The sequence below is a fragment of the Buteo buteo genome, chromosome 19, assembly GCF_964188355.1.
Source record: "Buteo buteo chromosome 19, bButBut1.hap1.1, whole genome shotgun sequence".
Taxonomy (NCBI): Eukaryota; Metazoa; Chordata; class Aves; order Accipitriformes; family Accipitridae; genus Buteo; species Buteo buteo.
This window is the reverse complement of record NC_134189.1, coordinates 29,071,625-29,091,954: the sequence shown is the minus strand read 5'-3', so window position 1 is coordinate 29,091,954 and position 20,330 is coordinate 29,071,625. Positions and strand designations below refer to the sequence as shown.

The 20,330-nt window shown below is 41.1% G+C and overlaps 1 protein-coding gene across 6 annotated transcripts in view; it reads right to left on the bottom strand.

Annotated features, from left to right (window-relative positions):
* PACSIN2 (protein kinase C and casein kinase substrate in neurons 2) overlaps positions 1-19,373 on the bottom strand; it is a 63,165-nt gene extending 43,792 nt beyond the window's left edge. For 2 of the 6 annotated variants that reach the window (XM_075051882.1, XM_075051883.1), the window contains exon 1: positions 19,206-19,373. The gene's annotated coding sequence lies outside the window, so the exon portion shown is untranslated. Of the gene's footprint in view, positions 1-16,655; positions 16,736-17,836; positions 17,888-18,375; positions 18,395-19,205 lie in introns of those variants that run through there. The other 4 variants (XM_075051875.1, XM_075051874.1, XM_075051880.1 and 1 more) reach the window with 4 other exon arrangements.
* Positions 19,374-20,330: the final 957 nt, after the last annotated feature.

Sequence of the window (20,330 nt, the reverse complement as noted above, 5' to 3'; positions counted from 1 at the left end):
TCAACTCAAGATTTTACTAACTAGCTAGAATCTTGTGCTTGTGAATGCAGCTTGAATGTCTGAAAAGATAACACACCACATTTCCCTGTGAAGTGCTGAATTTGTCTTCCAGGATTTGAATGCACTGTATTCGAGCTGACAGCTAGGATGGTAACACCATGCTTATTTCCAGGTAGGGGGGGTGGGGGACAATGACATATAGACAGAACTGCACCATGACACTATAAAGGCAGGGCTTCGTGTCACTGGTCACACTAGTATCTCAGCCAGTGTTCTAGAATAGTCTGTGGTTACTGAAATGAGTCACCTGTCTACATATGACTACGGTTAGAAAGCCGTATCTCCATACGGCTCGTCAGTTAAGAGGTTGAGCAGCAAAGGGATCAAAAAAGAAAAAGATTGAATGGTTCAGCAGCTGAAACAGCTGCAAGTTGAAAGCTTCAATTATGCAGAAATGCCTTAAAGGCATCACTGAAAATAAGATTTCTATTTGACCAAATATTGCCCAAGAATAAGAAAACCAAGCCATGTGCTTACTCAATGAATAATAAATTTCACATTTAACTGTCTTTACCATATGGTAGTGGGAAGAACAAAACAGGTATGTAAGATTGTAAAATACCGCAGAAAAAAGCTTAGACAAATAAAGGCAATGAAGAAAGTGTGACAAAAACTGATATACAAAATATATTACAAATAAATATTTACAAGTAACATATAATGATCTTTTTCAAAATCATACTCTTTAATGTCACAGGTCAAGTCAAGAACTTTTCAGCTGAGAACACCTGTGAAACTTACGTACAGGCATTTTCCACTTCTGGTTCTGAAGACTTAAAAGCCTTAATGTAATCATCTGATAAAAACAACATTAGAAAAAGTACACCTGCATCTAGAAAGTCTCCTAAAACCTCTTCATTTCTTGTTTCTGCACACCATTTTTCAATTTTCATGACTTCAAAATACAATGGCTTTACTGGAGGGGCAAGGCATTCTCCCTTTAGTTCCTAGCATAAATCAGAGGCAAACTGTGATCTGCCCAAATAGCAAAGCATACCAAATCCAGGAGGCTTTAGACTGATAAAAGCCCAACTACACCCATAAAGGTAATGGCAGCTTTAGTAATAAATAGTACACATAGTAACTCTAAGTTATTCATTGTAAGCTTTTTTGGGGAGGCCAGAAGTTTCTCTAACCCACTAAGAGAATCCCTCCAGTAACTACAGCTATTATCTCAGTAACATTTGTTTTTAATAGAGACAGCTCAATAGCTAAAGAGTCATCATCACAAGTAACCTTCATGCAATCAAGCCAGGTCTCAGACCACTGTTTTAAAGAGCGATCAACTGTCCTTACTCCTTGTACTGGCGACGATAAGCAGTACAGCAAACAGTGAAAGCAAAAAGCAGCCACTAATGAGCACCAGACTCTAATACACAGCAAGGGAAGCAAGCCCCATGGCAAGCACAGGAGCCTGCCAATTAAAAGCTGAACAGCAATAACAGCTATAAATTTGATCTAGCACATTCCGATCAAATCTGTTGTTATCGCAAACCCTTCGAGCCCAATCCAGGGACACCAAAAAGTACAGTCACGGTTTAACCCCAGCCAGCAACTAAGCACCATACAGCTGCTCACTCACTTCCCCCCCACCCAGTAGGATGAGGGAGAGAATCAGCAAAAAAAGTAAAACTCATGGGTTGAGATAAGAATAGGTTAATAGGTAAAGCAAATGCTGGGCATGCAAGCAAAGGAAAACAAGGAATTCATTCACCACTTCCCATCAGCAGGCAGGCGTTCAGCCATCTCCAGGAAAGCAGGGCTCCATCACGCTTAACAGTTACTTGGGAAGACAAAACGCCATCACTCCAGACATCCCCCACTTCCTTCTTCTTCCCCTGGCTTTATACACTGAGCATGACATCCTATGGTCTGGAATATCCCTTTGGTCAGTTGGGGTCAGCTGTCCCAGTTGTGTCCCCTCCCAACTTCTTATGCACCCCCAGCCTACTCACTGGTGGGGTGGCTGAGAAGCAGAAAAGGCCTTGACTCTGTGTAAGCACTGCTCAGTTGTAACTAAAACATCTCTGTATTATCAACACTGTTTTCAGCACAAATCCAAAACAGAGTACCATACCAGCATGAAGAAAATGAACTCTATCCCAGCCAAACCCAACACACTCCTAAGCTTAAGGCTACAAAGAACTCAAAAGAACAAAAGTAATTTCAAATATATTTTACAAATATACTTTGGGGATGTATATTTTGACTTCCTTACTAAGGTTATTTCAGAGCATGCAAAGAAGTGTTTCAGACATACATAAAATTAAAAAAAAAAAAGAACCCTAAAAGCATGAAAGAGATGAGTCTAGCTGTAAGGTTTTTCTTGCCATTGAGTATTATTAACCTCTGGTACAACTATCCGAAGCGTCCACACATACATACTCCTGTAGCAAAGTTTCTTTCTTCCCTTTTGTAACAAGGAGGCTATCATCACAACAGAAGTAGGAATATTAATATTTCTGTTAAACTTGAAATTCAGTTTATACCAAAAGAACTGGTACAACTGTCCATATCTGAACGATAAAATAGCAGCTGCTTCACTGAGGCAGAATATCTGCGTATCTCATGCAGAGCCACCCAGAAAAACAGGTATTATACTTAAAACTCAGTTGTATTTTACCACATCTAAAAAACCAGCATTAGTAAAGTGTGCTAGAGTATTCAAGAGCTCAATAACCTTAAGTTGATTCCTTAGACAATGTGTATTTATTCTGTACCTTGCAATTTATGAAACTGAAAATGAAATTATGTCCAATTCTAACACCTTCAAACAAATTGCCTACCTTTTTCCCCCCATAACTGCTACAAATAATTTGAATATTCAGTATGTTTCACAGGAAAAGAAACAGTTTTATTACCTAGTTCACATTTGCCATACTATCTTAAAAAGCCTGTAGCCATAATTCCAATTTGAAAACAAAGAAAGCTAATGTTTATTAATCCCTTCACAGACTTGTAACACTTTAGCATTGGAAACATTTTGCTCCATTTGACTCAGACAATCAATGAGCTAGTTAACTGTGACAGAGGACAGTCTACCAGACTTTGTTTGCAACAGGAAAGAAATCCCTTTCCTTTCAGCCTCTCAGAAAATAAAGGTAAGATCTATTCACATTTTTAACACTAGATTTTATGGGAAGTCAATGCAATAATTGATTAGAATGGCAAAAGATGAGTATTATAGTGAAGGTCACAGGGATCCTGAAAACAAGATCAAGTCCATGGAGTTGATGAGGGTGGACTACTCAATACGTCAAGTAGGTCTTCAGAAGAATGTTCAATAGCCACACTTTGCTACAGTAATCAGATCCCATAAGAAATACTTCAACTGAGTATTTTTCAATTTCTAATGATCACAGAATCACAGAAAAGCCCAGGTTGGAAGGGGCCTCTAAAGATCATCTAGTCCAACCTTTCATGGGAAAGGGAGCCTAGAAGAGATTATCTAGAACCTTGTCCAGTCGCATCTTGAAAACCTCCAGTGATGGGGACTCTATCTATGGTATCTATCAATTCACAAGACATCTTCAATCATTCAACTTCCAAAAGACAAGAACTAGATCACAATCACAAGAGCACCATTCTCACAACCAGTTACATTTCATTTGCTTGTTTACCTCCTGCACACAATTGTAGTAGATTTTTCTTTTTTCCTTATGCTAAAGAAGAAGGCTACACAGCTGAATCTTGCAAAGCCATTAACTAATCCTTTAACTACGAATTCCAATACCTTAAGAAAAATTTCATGGTAACATAACATTTTTCTCGTACAACACAGAAAATTTAAGCTATACCTAATTCATGTAATGATATAGGATTTCCATTATGGTCCACTTTGCATAATGTAAATTGGAAATACACAACTAACATCTTGAAAGAACACTCATTTGGTACACACGTACTCAACAAAATAGTCTTTGTCCTGCGCTTGTTACATCCTGGTATAACTATCTGTTTCTTATCATGTGAATATCCTTTTATTGTAACATCCATTGGCATGAGGTTTGTCCTCTTTACTACCCCCCTCCCCCGCAGTATTTGCATTATCTCATATTACCCTCACACAATTATTAAACATTAAATTATCTGATCTTGGGCTTAATGCTGCTTTGAGACCATAGGCAATCCAATATTAGAATTCTCAATGCAAATCACAAGAATGTGAAGAGACTCAATAATGATCAATGCCCAACTACATTCCCAAAAAAAGATAAAACTCTGAACTCAAATTATTTCAGTCTTGCATTTCTACCACTAGCACCAAAAACTCCTTACAAAGGAAGGCAACTATTCTTTCAGAAATGTTTACGTGTTTATTCTTATTTTCACACAAATTGAAGAATTCTAATGACATCAAACCAGTCTAAGTCTAGCCAACATTTTGTTAAAATATAGCATCCACCTGTAGTTCAGATTTGAGAGCTTTTTGTAAAAGAAGTAACAGTAGTTGGCACAAATCTGTTGGTCTTCATTCTGAGGCTTTGAATAACAACGCCTGGTACTAACTGGAACAATTTAGAATTGCAGCATAAGAAGTGTTATGTGATACCAGAAGAGTCCTAAGGGTTTTTCTAAGTTCTCCCTCGTTGCTCGTATGAGATTATGTGAACTATATGCCTACAGTATTCATCAAATAAAGAAGTTTCTAAAGATAGCCTTTTCAACCTAAAAATAGTGCAGCATCAAAGGCCATTTGAACAGGTTTGGTGCCGACTCACAGCTTTGACTAAGTTCTAGCAAAATTAACATTGAAATTAGTTTTACTAACTCCACATGGTTCCAACTGACAGAGATAAATCAAAATACAACACAATTGTCCATTTTCTAGTGTCTGTGAAAGGTGAAAGTCAACAGAAGCTAGCACCAATGTAAGAAGGATCAGAAAAAAGAAGGAAAAAAAAGTCTTAGTAATGTCACTGACACAAAGTAAATTGGAATACAATGCTATAGAAAGGGTTCTTTTAGCTATGCAAAAAACTTCTGGCTCATGGTCCAAGACAGACAAGTACAAATCCAGCACTTTTGCCGATAAGATAAAAGCACTGAAAGCTTATCCAAATTCTTAAAATCTCTACACTCATCTTTTACAATCCCCTAGTTAGGGTATTTCAAGAGTAATGTTCCAAGAATTTATTCAACAACTTCAGGTCTGGATGCAAGTTACCATCTGAATTCATTCAGCTTAACCCAGATAACCAGTAATTCTATATCAAGTTTTCAATTGTAGACAAAATCAGAAGAAATCCAATAACAAATTGTTCAGTGGATTTTCAAGTAGGTAACTTCTCACTTGCTTCAATATTTAGGTTTCAGTAGGCTAGCTTTAGACAAAGCTTTAAGTTGTTCCATTGCCATTTTATGCATTTGACATATGTATGCCAAATCCCTACTTGTACTTGTCTTTCACCCAAGATGATGATTTTTTTCTTATAACAGAAAAACATTCATAAAAGTTAGCCAACTGAGAAACAAGATTTTAAAATGTCTTTTTAAGATTACATAGTTAGATTTCCAGCAACCCTTTTAGTATTCACAGCTACATAAAGCAGTTAAGCACTTGAAATTGGGCAATGGTGAAATACATGGAAGACATGACTTGCATTCCTTCCTCTTTTAGGGCAGATACTACAGCCAGATTGAGATTTTTCACAGTAGTCCAAATTTAAACATGCATGCTGACTCTGATGTACATGCCTAGGTGCAATATGCTATTCTTTGCACATTCCAATAATTCTCATAAGCCAACACAGCTGCATAACTAGAGAAAGTAGCTCAAATTTAATTCATTCTGGAAGACAGACCCATGCTCTGAAGAACAATGCAGAGATTCCTGGAGGACTGTAATTAATTTTAAAACAAATTCAGACACACGCACCCTCTTATTTATTACATAAATTAATAGGACAGGCAGCAACTAACCCTCAACAAGTATGGGGTAGTGCTCCCTGTTCAGAAATTTTAGGCTATTTGTAATTAATGGATACAGTCTTAACAGTACTTAAAATGGGGGAGGAAGTCAATGACAACCTCATTCACACACATATCCCCCAAACCATCAGAAGCCCCACATCAATTGTCCAATACAAAAAAACCCAAACAAAACAACTAACAACCAAACCACACCACAAAAAAAAACCCCAGAACTGGAAGAGCCATCACAACAGTGCCAAAGCAACTTAACAATAGCTGTAAGTTTTACATTGCATATTTCTCCCCATTTGCAGGGCTAAACACTGCCCAAGTCAATTGCTATTGCATTATAAAGAGCGTTTCAGAAGATTTTTATAAAAGCTTTTTTTATGACATGAGATTACATAACTTTGTCCTCTAACCATTCACTGCAATAAAAATTGAAAGTTTCATGTGATATATTTTTCCTTAACAAATTCAAACCACATTTTTTAAGAAGCATGTTTATAAAATCTTCAGCTTTAAAGAGCCAATTTGTACAACAGCTTTTCACAGTATTTTTCCTACCTAATAAATTGCATTCCAGTGAGTATGCTAGCCAAATTAGATACTTTACACATCCCTGAAAATTAAAAATCTCATAGAAACTTTATAAACTTCACAGTTGAACTACTAACATAATTCACAACTCAACAAAAAAATCTCAAAAAACTATGATAATGGGACAGTATTATTCATTAAAAAAATGTTACATTTTATCCATATGTATGAAAAAGTGAAACAAACACTGCAAACGCAAAAAATACATAAGATGCGCACAATGAAAGTATCTTTAGATATACTTGAAAACATCAAAACCTGTTCAACTCTTTCCATATTTCCTTGCTGTGCAGTAAGATCTCTCGGAAACAGCATAAAAACTGCTAAAATTATACTGTAACACTAGTCATTTTGTTCTGCAATACATTGGTAGGTATTATGTGCTAATTTTAGCACAGTTTGTCCTTAATTACACAAAGGAAAGTGTTTCTGCAATACCTAATAATAGGAAGCACCTTTGCTTCTACATATCTAGCCTCTTTTGCAAGAAAGGGGAGGAGGGAAAAAGGGCAGAAATATCAAAGATCTCCAACTGCAGTTTTAGTTTCTCTACAGGGCTAGTAAAATACCCCAGCTAACTGGATCTTTGGAGAAAGTGAGACTACATCATATTTTATTAGACTGATCAAAGTCTAAAGCAAAGAAGCTATAAGTTGTCTTGCATAACCTAAATAAATCCAGAATTCATGTATATTTCTTTTATCTATTCATATGTATCAGTTACTGAACTGCTTGTTACTGACTTGACAATGATTAAAATTGCACAGCACAGATTTTACTCGTGATACCCATATAACTCACAGGATTTACATTCTACCAGAAACTATGCAATACCCTGATCTACACCAAGTGCTAAAAATACAGTAATTAGATACAGACCAGACCCACATATTGTTCTCTGATACAGGGATACTACAAGCCAAAGCAGAAGCAGCTGCTTATATGCTACTTTAGACAAAGGATTTCTTATCCAAATTCAAACCAATTTTAAGATCAGATCTTATTTCAAATCAATTTTAAGGTTCACCTACAGAGCCTTTAAAACTATATGGATTGTCCTTTAATCTCCTTGATTTTGTGTTTAGAAACATAAATAACAGATTTGGTCCTACCTCAATGAATGTACAAGATATCATTAATATCTAGTGAATGAACTTTCACCTTTCCCAGTGCAGAGAACAATTAAAAAAAGAAAAGCACAAAGTGTCCTGCAATACTTTCAGCCTGCTTGCTTGGAAAGATGTTCTCTGCTAGCCAATCTGTGCACCTGCTTCAAAAAAAAAACATCAGGTGGAACAGCACTTTGCTGAGAACAGCCAAGAAAGCAGACTGGGTAGTATCATAAAACAACAGTAACAGGAGGATCTAACTAATTCTATTCAATTCTTTTTGTGAGAGAAAAGAAAAGAGAACAAAACAAAAACACAGAGAGGTTACAATAAGGTAGGGAAGCAGTTTTTCCAGTCTAGGAAATGAGAGCTGGCATGGTCTTTGTGTATACCTAGATATTACCCTGTTAAAAAAACCAAAACCAACTAACATTCTAAAAAAACCCCTTGATTCCACAAGATTGACTCAACTTTGGAAATTAAATATTGAGTTGGAATTCAAAGCTAGCTCTTCAACACCTGGTTTAACAATAAAGTGTTAATAGATTAATTTAAATCTTCTGCTAGGAGTTTCAAAAAGTTATTTAGCATTCACTTTTTTAAAATAAATATAGTATTTCATTACATAAGAATATATATCAGCATTACACATTAGAAACATCTAAGTTACTTATAAGTGAGTATTCCAGAAGTCAAAAGCCAAAGATTTTTAGCTCCTTTCTACTTGGAACTTGTTCAACTTCAAAAAGTATTTCAATTCTGTCTTCTGGTCCTTCCACTTTAAAATATTTTAAGCAAAAATTCAAGAAAAGAACAGCAAGTTTACCTTTAAATTTATGAATTCGAGATCATTTGATACATATTACCTGTTCAACTATGCATTCAAAATTGGTAAAAATCAAGAAACTAAGTTGAAGCGCATCTTCAATTGCCTTAACTATAAATAGTTTAAGGGTACAGTCTCTATGCAGTAAGTGTTAAAATCTCTCAGCTGTATTTCAGTAGCTCATGTAGCACAGATTCAGCTGGTAGGATGAGCAACGCTGTTTCATTTTCCTTACTTTATTACATCCTGACCACGTTTGGCATACATGGGATTATAAAAGCACTTATACAAAGTCTTGTTTACATCCAACATTCACTTTATAGCTCAACTTTATAGAAATTATTCACTGTACTGCTCATCTCAATACCTAGCGTGATTACTTTATTACAGTATAAATTTGTTCCACTGACAAAGATTGATCTGGTCTTCTCCCACATCCCCAGTCGCTCCTTCTGACTCATACGTATGCCGATTCTATTTGGGAAGCCAGGTGCTAAGCTTTACCCAGCTGAAAATTACTCTGGAGAAAAGAAAAAAAAAAAGTTTCTTGCTGGAGCAGGGAACCAAGTCTGGTCACAGCACAGCCTCATACATAGAGCCAACACAGAGCAAGAACAAATAGCTGGGAACCAGGGAAAGAACCTGATTTGCTGTTTTAGTAGCAACACAGACTGTCACTGGTTTTGAAGTTACTTGCCTTATCACTGTGAGTAGAAGTGGCAACAAGCTTCTGAGCTAGTTTAATGAGTTACAAGATGTTATGCTAACAAAAGGAATAAGCAAGTACACAAACAACACAAAAGATACTCTTCAGAAAGTCTGAGACCCTGAAAGACAGGCAAAAAGGTATTGTCATTTTTTATGTTTAAGTGGTAGGCATACAAGAAATTAGATTTTTGCATTTGGGAACATAAATCAAGGCCATTTAATATCACTGAAGCTTCACTGTACAAGTCACGACTGAACAGTTTGTAAGTCGTTATAATGTAGGTAGAGAGGATTAAGCGGTCAAGAAGGGAGTGGTGACACTGCAATAATATTCATTACTCATTTGAATTATTGACAACTTTAAAGAGCACTAACACTCCACAGATGTTCTGGAACGTCTTCCAATAGCTCATGCACAACACTGCCACTAAACATGCTAAACAACACAGCACAGCCAGCTCCTTCTGCAGTGAGCTGCAGCGTGAAGGAGAATGCTGCATCACCATGGGCCCCAGTGGTCCCACTGACATATGTTCCATGTTTCACTTTCTCAATTCTAAAATTGGCATGGAATTTAACATGCGTTATAGGTCACAATGCCCTAACTCAAGGAGCACATTGCATCCAACATGAAGGAACTCCATGTATACCATACCTCAAAAGAGAATGGATGACAGAACTAAAAGAAGTGACTACCTGCATACCAGTCCCGAGCTGACTCAGACCATTTCCAGCTTCAACTGAGAAGACTCAGATTTGGCAATCTGATAAAATAATATTACTTTATCACACAAGAATCACAGGGAATCAGACAGGATTTTTTAATAGCTGTCTCCAAAGCCACAGCAGAAGAAGAAAACAAAGTAATTACAGAAATAGCTATACATTAAGTGAAAAAGAGGAGAAATTCATGGTAACAAATGTAACAAAAGCTAGCAATGATGAAAGCAGAAAGAACACTGAAATACTTGTAGTGGTAGACCTCAAATAGACTTAAAGCTCTTTTATTATATAACAACCTTAGCAACAATGCTATCATCCATAAGGTATTAACATTTTAATGTAGTAACAGAGGCAGAGGATCTATGAATGCTGACAAATAATCACGTCTGAGTGATATGATTATTAGCCCTCAAATTGGAAAACAAGAGAGCTTAGGAGTCCAAACAAGCATGTTCAAATTAGCTTTTGTTCAAGAATTTTAAAATATCATTTGGGAGGCTGTAAGTCATGAACTTTTAAGAAATTCTGAATAATGGGGAAGTTCCAGAAGACTAGGGGAAAAACTGATATCACACAAGCATTTTAAAGGGGACATGGTTAGTTTAGTAAAGACAAGTCAATCAAAATGGAACAAATAAGATTCCACTTGAGCATAACAAGTTGATAATTATTATTACATAAGTAAAAAGAAAAATCAATATAACCAACTTCTTAACAGCATCCTCTTTGTATGAGGTCACCATCCTGAGTGATAATGATTATACTGATGACAATAAGTTTCAACACAGCATTCAACTTGCTAACACAAGGTATTCAGATTAAGATACAGAATGATACAAGCTCAGTCTGATATTACATTTATTTTAAGCTCTCAAAATACAGAGTCAAGAAATATTACGAAGCAGGATGTGTCCACTGAACTACTGTTAAGTTATTTACCATTATTATCAGCGACCTCAAAAAAGATCAGGAATCATGACTGATCTACTGCACAGCCAATTTAAGAAAAAGCCTGAGGAAACAGTAAATAACAGAGAATCCAGTGCTGATAAACCTGTTTGGATTGTTTGCTGAAATGAGCACAAGCTAAAGACACTAATTTGGAAGTCACACTGGGCTGTACCAAGACAAAGTTTAATTTTCCTATCTCATAAAGATGGCCTAATATTTTAGGCATAAAGCTGGGAGAATTCTGAAATGGAGAGGAATACTCAATTGAATGTGCTCAATGAATTGTAGGATATAAACAAAACGCTGTGAGGTAGGCAGCTAGAAGGATGTATTATCTGACTATACATCAGAGAGAGTACCCCATTTCAGACAGCAGGACTAATTAGCCAACTGGGCAACTAACAGGGTTGTGGTGGGCTCTACATCCATTCTTTCTAAGTGGGAAGCTTTCTTTGTGGCTATATCAAATTCCAACAGGGATTCATTCACAGAAGTCCTATGGCTTGTCTTTTTCAGATAAAACCAGATGGTTTAAAAACAAATGGTTCCTTCCTGGATTAAAATCTATTAACCATTCTTTTGCATTTGTACTGTGTACTATTAGCAACTGGATAATCAAACTACTTTAACATTTTAAGAGCAGCAGCAATTAAAATCAGTTTAAAGATCATCTCTTTAGATGTCTATAGAACATCAATGCATGATCCACAGATTTTAAAGTGCCTATCCATTTAAGCTATTTCCAAAACATGCTCCTGAGGATATATCCAAAATTGCAAGAAAAGAAGATAAGGAACAAACAGAAGAATAGGAAGTTAATTCTAAATTTGCAAATAAGTTTACTTATCCTGCACACTACATGAGTGGGGTACATCTCATTAAAACATCTTAAAAAAAATAAAAGGCATCAAATCATCACATGTATTAAACCAAAAGGCATAACTTCCAGTATAACACAACTGCCATCAAATTCATTGTTAGGCCATGTATTGGGCTTGAGTGGCAAGGTTTTGGGAGAGGGGGGCTGCAGGGGTGGCTTCTGTGAGAAGCTGCTGGAAGTTTCCCCCATGTCCGACAGAGCCAATGCCAGCCGGCTCCAAGATGGACCCGCCGCTGGCCAAGGCCGAGACCATCAGTGACCATGGTAGTGCCTCTGGGATAACAGATTTAAGGGGGGGAAAAAACCCTGCTACACAACAGCAGCTGGGAGAGAGGAGTGAGAATATGCGAGAGAAACAACCCTGCAGACCCCCAGGTCAGTGAAGGAGTGGGGGGAAGGTGCTGCGGGTGCTGGAGCAGAGATTCCCCTGCAGCCCGTGGTGAGGAAGACCGTGGTGAGGCAGGCTGTCCCCCTGCAGCCCATGGAGGTCCATGGTGGAGCAGATATCCACCTGCAGCCTGGGGAGGACCCCACACTGGAGCAGGTGGGTGCCCGAAGGAGGCTGTGACCCCGTGGGAAGCCCGCGCTGGAGCAGGCTCCTGGTAGGACCTGCGGATCTGTGGAGAGAGGAGCCCACGGAGCAGGTTTTCTGGCAGGACTTGTGAGCCTGCAGGGGACCCACGCTGGAGCAGTCTGTGTCAGAAGGACTGCAGCCCATGGCAGGGACCCATGCTGGAGCAGGTCGTGAAGAACTGCAGCCTGTGGGAAGGACCCACGTTGGAGAAGTTCATGGAGGACTGTCTCCCGTGGGAGGGACCCCACGCTGGAGCAGGGGAGGAGTGAGGAGTCCTCCCCCTGACAAGGAAGGAGCGGCAGAGACAACGTGTGATGAACTGACCCCAACCCCCATTCCCCGTCCCCCTGTGCCGCTGCAGAGGACATAGAGAATTCGGGAGTGAAGTTGTGCCCAGGAAGAAGGGAGGGGTGGGGGGAAGGTGTTTTAAGATTTGGTTTTAGTTCTTATTATCCTACTCTGATTTGATTGACAATAAATTAATCTAATTTCCCCAAGTCAAGTCTGTTTTGCCCATGATGGCAATTGGCAAGTGATCTCTCCCTGTCCTTATCTTGACCCATGAGCCTTTTGTGGTATTTTCTCTCCTCTGTCCAGTTGAGGAAAAGAGAGTGATAGAGCGGCTTTGGAGGACACCTGGTGTCCAGCCAGGTTCAACCCACCACAGGCCATCAACGATACAGTAACAGTATACAACTTGTTTTCACTTACCTTTCCATTTAGGACTCTGTTCGCTTAAGACAGCATGAAAGTTTGCTTTAGGAAGTGACACTATGAATCACAGGTTATTGACTGATTATACTTTACCCATATGTGCTGGTTGTTCCTACATCCAGTTGAACCAGCTGTCAAAGATGACAAAAACCTCAACTCAAAGCAAGAATGACTTGCAGTCCTAAAGTTCCCTGGGCCAAAAAAACTGCTAGTAGAAAGCAGAATGGCAGTAAAATACACTCACCTTGGTGTAAACCAATGGAAACACTGTGGCCTACCATAATAGTGGACCAATACAAATAATCAATGAGATGGCAATACTCCCAGCTGTGGGCATAAGAGTTTCTAAGAAATTTAATTGCCCAAAAGAGGAAAAGCTAACGAGTCAATTTATTTCTCACTGTATTTGAATGATATAAGACTGATGGCGTTCTTTATAGGAAGTTCTCTCCTAACAAACAAAAATTAAAGAAAAGTTGTTTAAAGGAAATGGTTATCCAGTTTCAGTTCTCACATGTAAACCAGAGGGCTCACATTTTGGAATGGAACCATCACCTCAACCCAGCAAGAACTTAGGAATAATTCTCTTTGGTTAAGTTCATCCTAGAGCTTAACCAAGCTATTCAATGGCTCCTTCCAGTTAAGCACAACTGTATGCTGAACAGATATTAATTACTTAGATTGTTAGATTATTTCAGGTAAATTACAAAAAAAAAAAAATTAAAAGAGTTTTGAAGCTTTTTTTCTGTAACAATTAAGGGATAGAGAGAGCCTGAAGCCTTTGGAAAAAATGCTTTTAAAAACGTTATTCAAGGACTGTGGAAGTAAGCATGCCTACAAGTTGATGTTGTATACATGTGGTTCCATTAAATACAAAGAGCTGCTTTAACATACCTAGACCTGTTTGTTATAAATTTATCATTTCTCCTGCAAGAAAGCAGTGTTGTTCCACTCAGCAGTGATCCAGGTATCTGTCAATTCGCCAAGAAAGCCTCTATTGAGGGAGAGGATCAGAGGCATAAGTCAAACTAAAAAGATGTCCTGTTTGTCCTATGACTCATGGCAGATCATTTATTGAAATCTGTACTTCACATTACCCCTTTGAAGAAGGACACATTAAGCATATTCACCCTGCGCCCTTCATTTGACATATTAAGTCAGCAATTAAAGACAAACAAAACAGATAAGCTTAAAAGAACAGCAAAGTATGGCTGTGCATCTGCTGTTGAAATAAGAATTTTATTTGTTCTCAATAGTCACCTACCATTACTATGCTAAGTAAGAAGGTCTGTGCAAGTTGGTATTGGAACCCAGAACCCTTGGCTATGCTCAGAAAGCAGAGTTTGAGATGCCAGGTACAAGAACTCTGCTAGTCCTTTCAGAACTCAGTCAATACACACTTTTTGTTGTTACAGTCACCAGCTGGCAATGCATCAGCCTGATACATGGGGGAGATTAACTTATTATCATACATAAAAATCAGATTTATGAGTCCTATTTGTGCTGCTCATGTACAAAGACACAATAAGGCAGAAAGAATATCACCCTTCTGTAAAAAGACACTTCACAACAAAGATTACAGGAACACCACAGTCATCCAGTGTTAGTACTAGTAAACAACCCACTACTTTATAATCAAAAGCTAAGAGTTTGCAAGTACATCATGATTCTGTGATACATAAGTCACAACAGGCATGAGAAGATATTTAAAACACATAACTGAACTCCTCCAAGTTCACTGTATCACTTAAAACCTGCATGGTACCCATTCTCAGGGCATCTATGTTGCATCTGTAAATTTATGTCAAGAGATTACATAAAATTCAGCCTTTTTTGGTTTCGGTAAAACTATTTGAAGCAAATATTTGATAATATTATTTAACAGACTGTTCTCATCATCACCATTGTTGCTGTTATATTGTAGTCTGGTTTGTTTTTCAGTGGTCTAGAGTATATGATAAAAGGCAAAAAAGCTTGTTTAAAATTTTTGGTCTGTAGATGCCTTGGAATTAATTCTTAACTTAAAGCAGAGTCCTACACAAGCAAAAAGGATTAGTAACATGCATTGGCCCAGAAAACCCCAATTCAAGATACAGGTTTCCAACGCTGTCAAAATATTTACAATATGTTGTGTAAACCATAAGATTTTTTAAATATTTGCATATTCTAAAAAGTTGAACCAAACCACATCACTTGAAGTCTTAGAGACATTTTCTTTTTGCTTCAGAGCTCATTACTGTGCAGTGTTACAATATCCATGCTAGCTCTATCCCTATTTACCATGTAGGGCTGGGTACCTTCTCAAATATTGACACATCCTGTCCACCAAGATTCACAGGACTCTACCAACGCACACCAGTTCACAGTGGCTCAAGCAGAATCACTCACACTCCAAGGAGCACACATCAAGGCAGATTCTAGACCAACATCATTAGAGAAATTTTGACTGTTCCCTCAAGCAAGGTACCTTGCAGGATAGCACATAGAGGAATGACATTCAAGTCTTGTGACAAATTTGACTATGACTGTATACTGGAAATCAGCCCTGGGATACAACAGCATTTTTACTATCTACTTCAGGTTATTCTTCCCAACTCCAGTGAGCCGACTAGCCAGGTAACATTCATATTAAGTACACCATTCTATTCAACCACAGACTCAGAATACTTAGCTTATCTTAGTACATCACTGTTATTTCCTGCTTTCTTCTTTTTCACGTTCTGAGAACAATTCATCATTGCATTAAGTCAAGCCAAAAATCAGTAACTAGGTTTAGTTGAAAGGAACACCACCACTTCTTGAAGGTTTATGGATTAAGACAGAATTTGAATTTAATCCTATGTTACAAAAAAGTTGTTCACCTCATAGACTAGTCATCTTCAATTCAAGCATTAGAGACTTCATTCCAGGTCTCAGGCAACGAGTAAGTCCCTAAATCTTAGAATTTATTTTAAAAAGCAGAGATCCCAAGAAGCAACAAAACACTACTCCAATGTATTAGTTTACATGCATGCTTAAACAGATCTATTAAAAACCCCTTCAACCTGCATCCACCATTCTCCTGGCTCATTGTATGAGAAGATGCAACTTTTTCCAGAACCTGCTACTCCCACATTGAGAAAATCATGCACCATCTTGGAAGCAGAAAGCTACCTTTTAGCTAGTTTGTATTATTCTTATAGATTCATAGAAGCACAGGCAATTATTGACTAGCAGCACTGCTAAGCATTTTATCCGTTGCCATTCCTGTGACAAGCACAGAAGTCTCTTGTCCTGCATTTACAGGCTGCCAATTCAAGTCACAGTAACCTTCAGGCTCATTTTAACCACAATCAGGGAAGTACAGAATTGACATAAGGACATCTTTAAGCAAGTAGCTCGCTCAGCTCTAGAGAAGGAAAAGGTACTATCATGCTGCATAAACAGACCACGAGAACAAAACTTCTCATGCCTAAGACTAAGTCATCCAAACATGTCACCTGGTAAAAATAACAGGTTCACAAAACTGATTTTCAGAACCTGATACAACAAAAGAAAGCAGACATCTACCCATTAGAAAAATATATCATCTAGGTATTTTCTGAAAGTATTACTTACAAACATTCATAGATCAAAATGGTGCCCGGAATATCACTGCACAGTCAGAAAGCCACGTTACTATAATGGTATTTCAAATACTAAAGGAATAAAAAAGAAAAATCGGAAGAATACAGTTAAATATACACTACAAAGTAAAATTAAGTTTTTGTTACAGAGATGACTTGTGGAATTTAGAAACACTCTCATAAAACTATGACAGTTAAAAAAAAGTGAAAGAACACTTAAGACCACCCACAGACGCATACAGCTAACATCAAGCCCAGCAATCACAAATGCCATCTAATTTGTCAGCAAAATATTAACCACTGCATCTTGCAGCACACCCCCTTCAAAATGAGAGAAAAAACACTCAGTAAAAAAAATATTCCAAAACAGTTTTGCCTATCAACCTTCAATAAAACTATTTCATCATTAAGTACAATTGTGCTATCCATCTTCCTTTTAATACTGATATTGTTGCTTGATGTGTGGTATGCAGTTTAACCCCCAGGGCAGTTTTTAATGTTTACTCTAGTATGGCACTGCACAACACATAGACCTTGAGCCAAAGAAACTGACTCTAGAACTGTAAACTATGCACCAAGGGGAGTTTGGAGCACTTGAACACTGAACACCCATGCCAAGGCTAACACTACAGAAGATGAGGTAGCACCTGCAGTCCTCTCCTGCTTACCATACCTAAGCTGTGGCATAATTTGATCAGAGACCTCTGAAGTGATGCTGCATTGTGCTAATTAGACATGCCCCGTGTGCTAATACATGCTACTGTTTAAGCTCATTCAGTCATAATTAGCAGAATATAACCCTACTATCTTTGAAGGCAAATTGCAAGTTTGACAAAATATCATTTCAGGCAGGTACAGGTATGAAAGAGCAAACACATTAGCCCTCAGTGCTAATAACCTTAATAGTTAAAAACACAGTTAAGAAGTTTTGCCCATCTGAAATATAGTTGGCAAACTGTTTTAGTTACCTTTCGCGTTTAGGCAGAAATACAAGTCTTCTTCCACCCCCTCCCCTGCCCAACAAAGCAACGAAGCAATATTTTTCTATTGGTCTCATCACAGATGTACAAGAATGAGCTTTTTGTTGCACTAAAACCAGAATGAAAACTCAGTTATTTACATAATGCCGTCTTCACTACTACTATTATAATAATGCACTGGTAACGTTCTTACCTCTTCAAAGTAGTGGAGAGGTTTTGTCTTTAGAGAAGGGTTGAACAAAGCCTGGAATTAAATCCAAGTTAGCAGAAGAGGAAAAATCCCCCCTGCAGCAAGAAAAAAACAGCCTTATGGCAACCTTTGAAGCAGTCTGTTATGAGATAGTGGAGTGCAACAGAAGAAAGGAAAAGCATCTAGCCCACCCGAAGGCTCATTTTTTACCCCAGTCTGGGTCACGTACAAATGGTCAAACTTACTGAAATAGGTACAGGAAATGTGAGCAGTGGTGTACTTGTTTTAAATGATCTTAACTAATCTAATAAAGAATGGCTACCAAGAGAACTGAACATTTAAAGATTACATTTAGTTTTCAAACGTTCAGTTTACAAAGGGCAGCCTATTGTCACGTGCACCTTTCTGGCTTCCTTTACTGCTAGGGCAAAAGGGTGAAGCTTCAGAAGATTGAGTCTATCGGCTTCTGAGTCAGTACAACCAGAGCGAGCCAAGCAGCTGGGAAAGATGGATACAGCGAGCCAGGCAGACGCTGTAGGTACCTGCTCTTTCTCTAACCAGGTAGCGTCGATGCGCATAAGGAGACTTCTGTCTCACACCGACGTTTCGCTCTGGGAGACGAGAAGATTCCTTCCACGAGCCAAAAAAGGGAAAGTCAAGAGAGAAGGCGGCAATGGCAAGCCCAAGAACCCTGACTTAGCTGGGTTACCACCGGTACTCGGGAGGCTGTGAGCCGCTCAAAACCTCACTCTCCCCCGCGGGAGAAACACCTCCTCCCACCGAATCGGCATCGTTACCTGCCATCATCCCGGACGCCGAGATTCCAAAGCCGGCAGGAAAACCCCAACGGCTCGACCTCAGGTCTCCCTCCCCCTCCCCTCCCCAACCCAAAGCCGTCACCACCACCGAGTGGGCCACTAAACTTCCCCGCGCAGCGAGCCCTTCCCTCCCGCAGGAACCGAGCCTCCCCGCAGCCAGTGTCGTCATCCCTCGCAAGCCCCAGCCCTGCCCTTCCCCGCCGGCCGCCCAGCAAGGAGAGCTTCACCTTCCCCGCGCCCGCCGGAGACGAAGCCCCGCACCGCCGCGGGGCTGGCCGGCCCGCACCCCCCGCTCCCGCCCCTCCCGCCCGCCTCACCGCGGGGGCGCCGAGCCCCCCCCGGTACCCGACGGGGCCTTCGCGGAGCGGAGCGGCACCCGCCCCGCCCCGCGCGGCCTGACCCCGCCACGGGGCACGGGCGCGACGGCTGGACCCCCCGCCCGCCATCCCGCGCCCCCTCGTCCCTCCCCAAGGCTCCGCCGGGGATCGAAGCCCCGGCCTCCGCCTCAAGCCTCCCCCTGAGGGCAGAGCCCAAGACGGCGGCGCCGCCCTCACCTGAAGGGCCGGGAACCGCCCGTCTCCCGTGCCCACCGGCGGCGAAGGAGGGAGGGAGGGCCGGGGGGGGGGCTGACAAGACGGCGAGAGACCGCGGAGGAACGCGAGAGACTCGGCGCTCCGCTCCGCTCCCCGCCGCGCCGCCGCACCGACTGCCGCCCCCCGTGCACGCCCGCCTCCGCCCGCCCCTCCGATTGGGCGGCCGCCCAGCCGCCTCTCCATTGGGCGAGAGCGAAGGGCCGGCTCCCGCCCCTCCGCCGCCCAATTGGCTTTCCGCGGCTGCCAATTAACGCCGCTTCCTTAGTCGATGGCTGGAAGGGGCGGCGGGGGCAAAGGTAGTTGGCGGGCGGGCGGCGCGAGGCCCCCGGCGGCAGCGGGAGGCCGTTCGCGCCCCTCGGCCCGGCGGCACCTCACGAGGGAGGGCAGCGCGGCAGGGCGCGACGCGAACAGAAGCGTTGCGTCCGTGTCCCGTTTCCACCGCGGGGGGACCGTGCGTGAGCGGAGGGTTTTGTTTCCCGCAGCGGAATTTGCCCGAGCCGGTAGATCCCGCGAAGCGCCGGGGCCTTTTTAGCGCCCGACAAGCGTCGAAGGCTGCCGCGTCCCTGCCGACCCCCGCCGCGGCGCGCGGTGCCCGCTCACGCCGCGATGCGGCGGCGGTTGGTGCTGCGATCGTTAACGCTTCTCCCGGGGCTCGAGCCGCAGCCGCGTCGTGCGGGGGGAGAGGGCGCGGGGCGCGGGAGGCTGAGGCGGCTGAAGGACGGAGCCGCCTTTGAAACGAGGCGGCCGAGCGGGTTAAAGCTCTGCGTGCGGAGGTGGGCGACACGGGAACGGCGTCGCGGGCAGGACTGTCGCTCCAGCCCTCGCCTATCTTTGGGACTTATTTGTTTTAGACAGAGGGTTACTTCGAGTTCCAAGCAGCGGCCGTCACGGCGACCTTATTTCGTCCCTTCAGCCTTCGCCTTCTCCTCCACCAGCCTCGGCGTTTCCCTCCCATCTGCCCTTCTCATCGCCTCCGGCGTTGTCCCAGAGGACAGCCGGGTTTGAGGACAGCGAGAGCTCTGGATCACTGGGTAGGGCCGCAGAACAGTCCTCAGAGTACTTTTCCTCTTGGCCGTGCTTCTTATG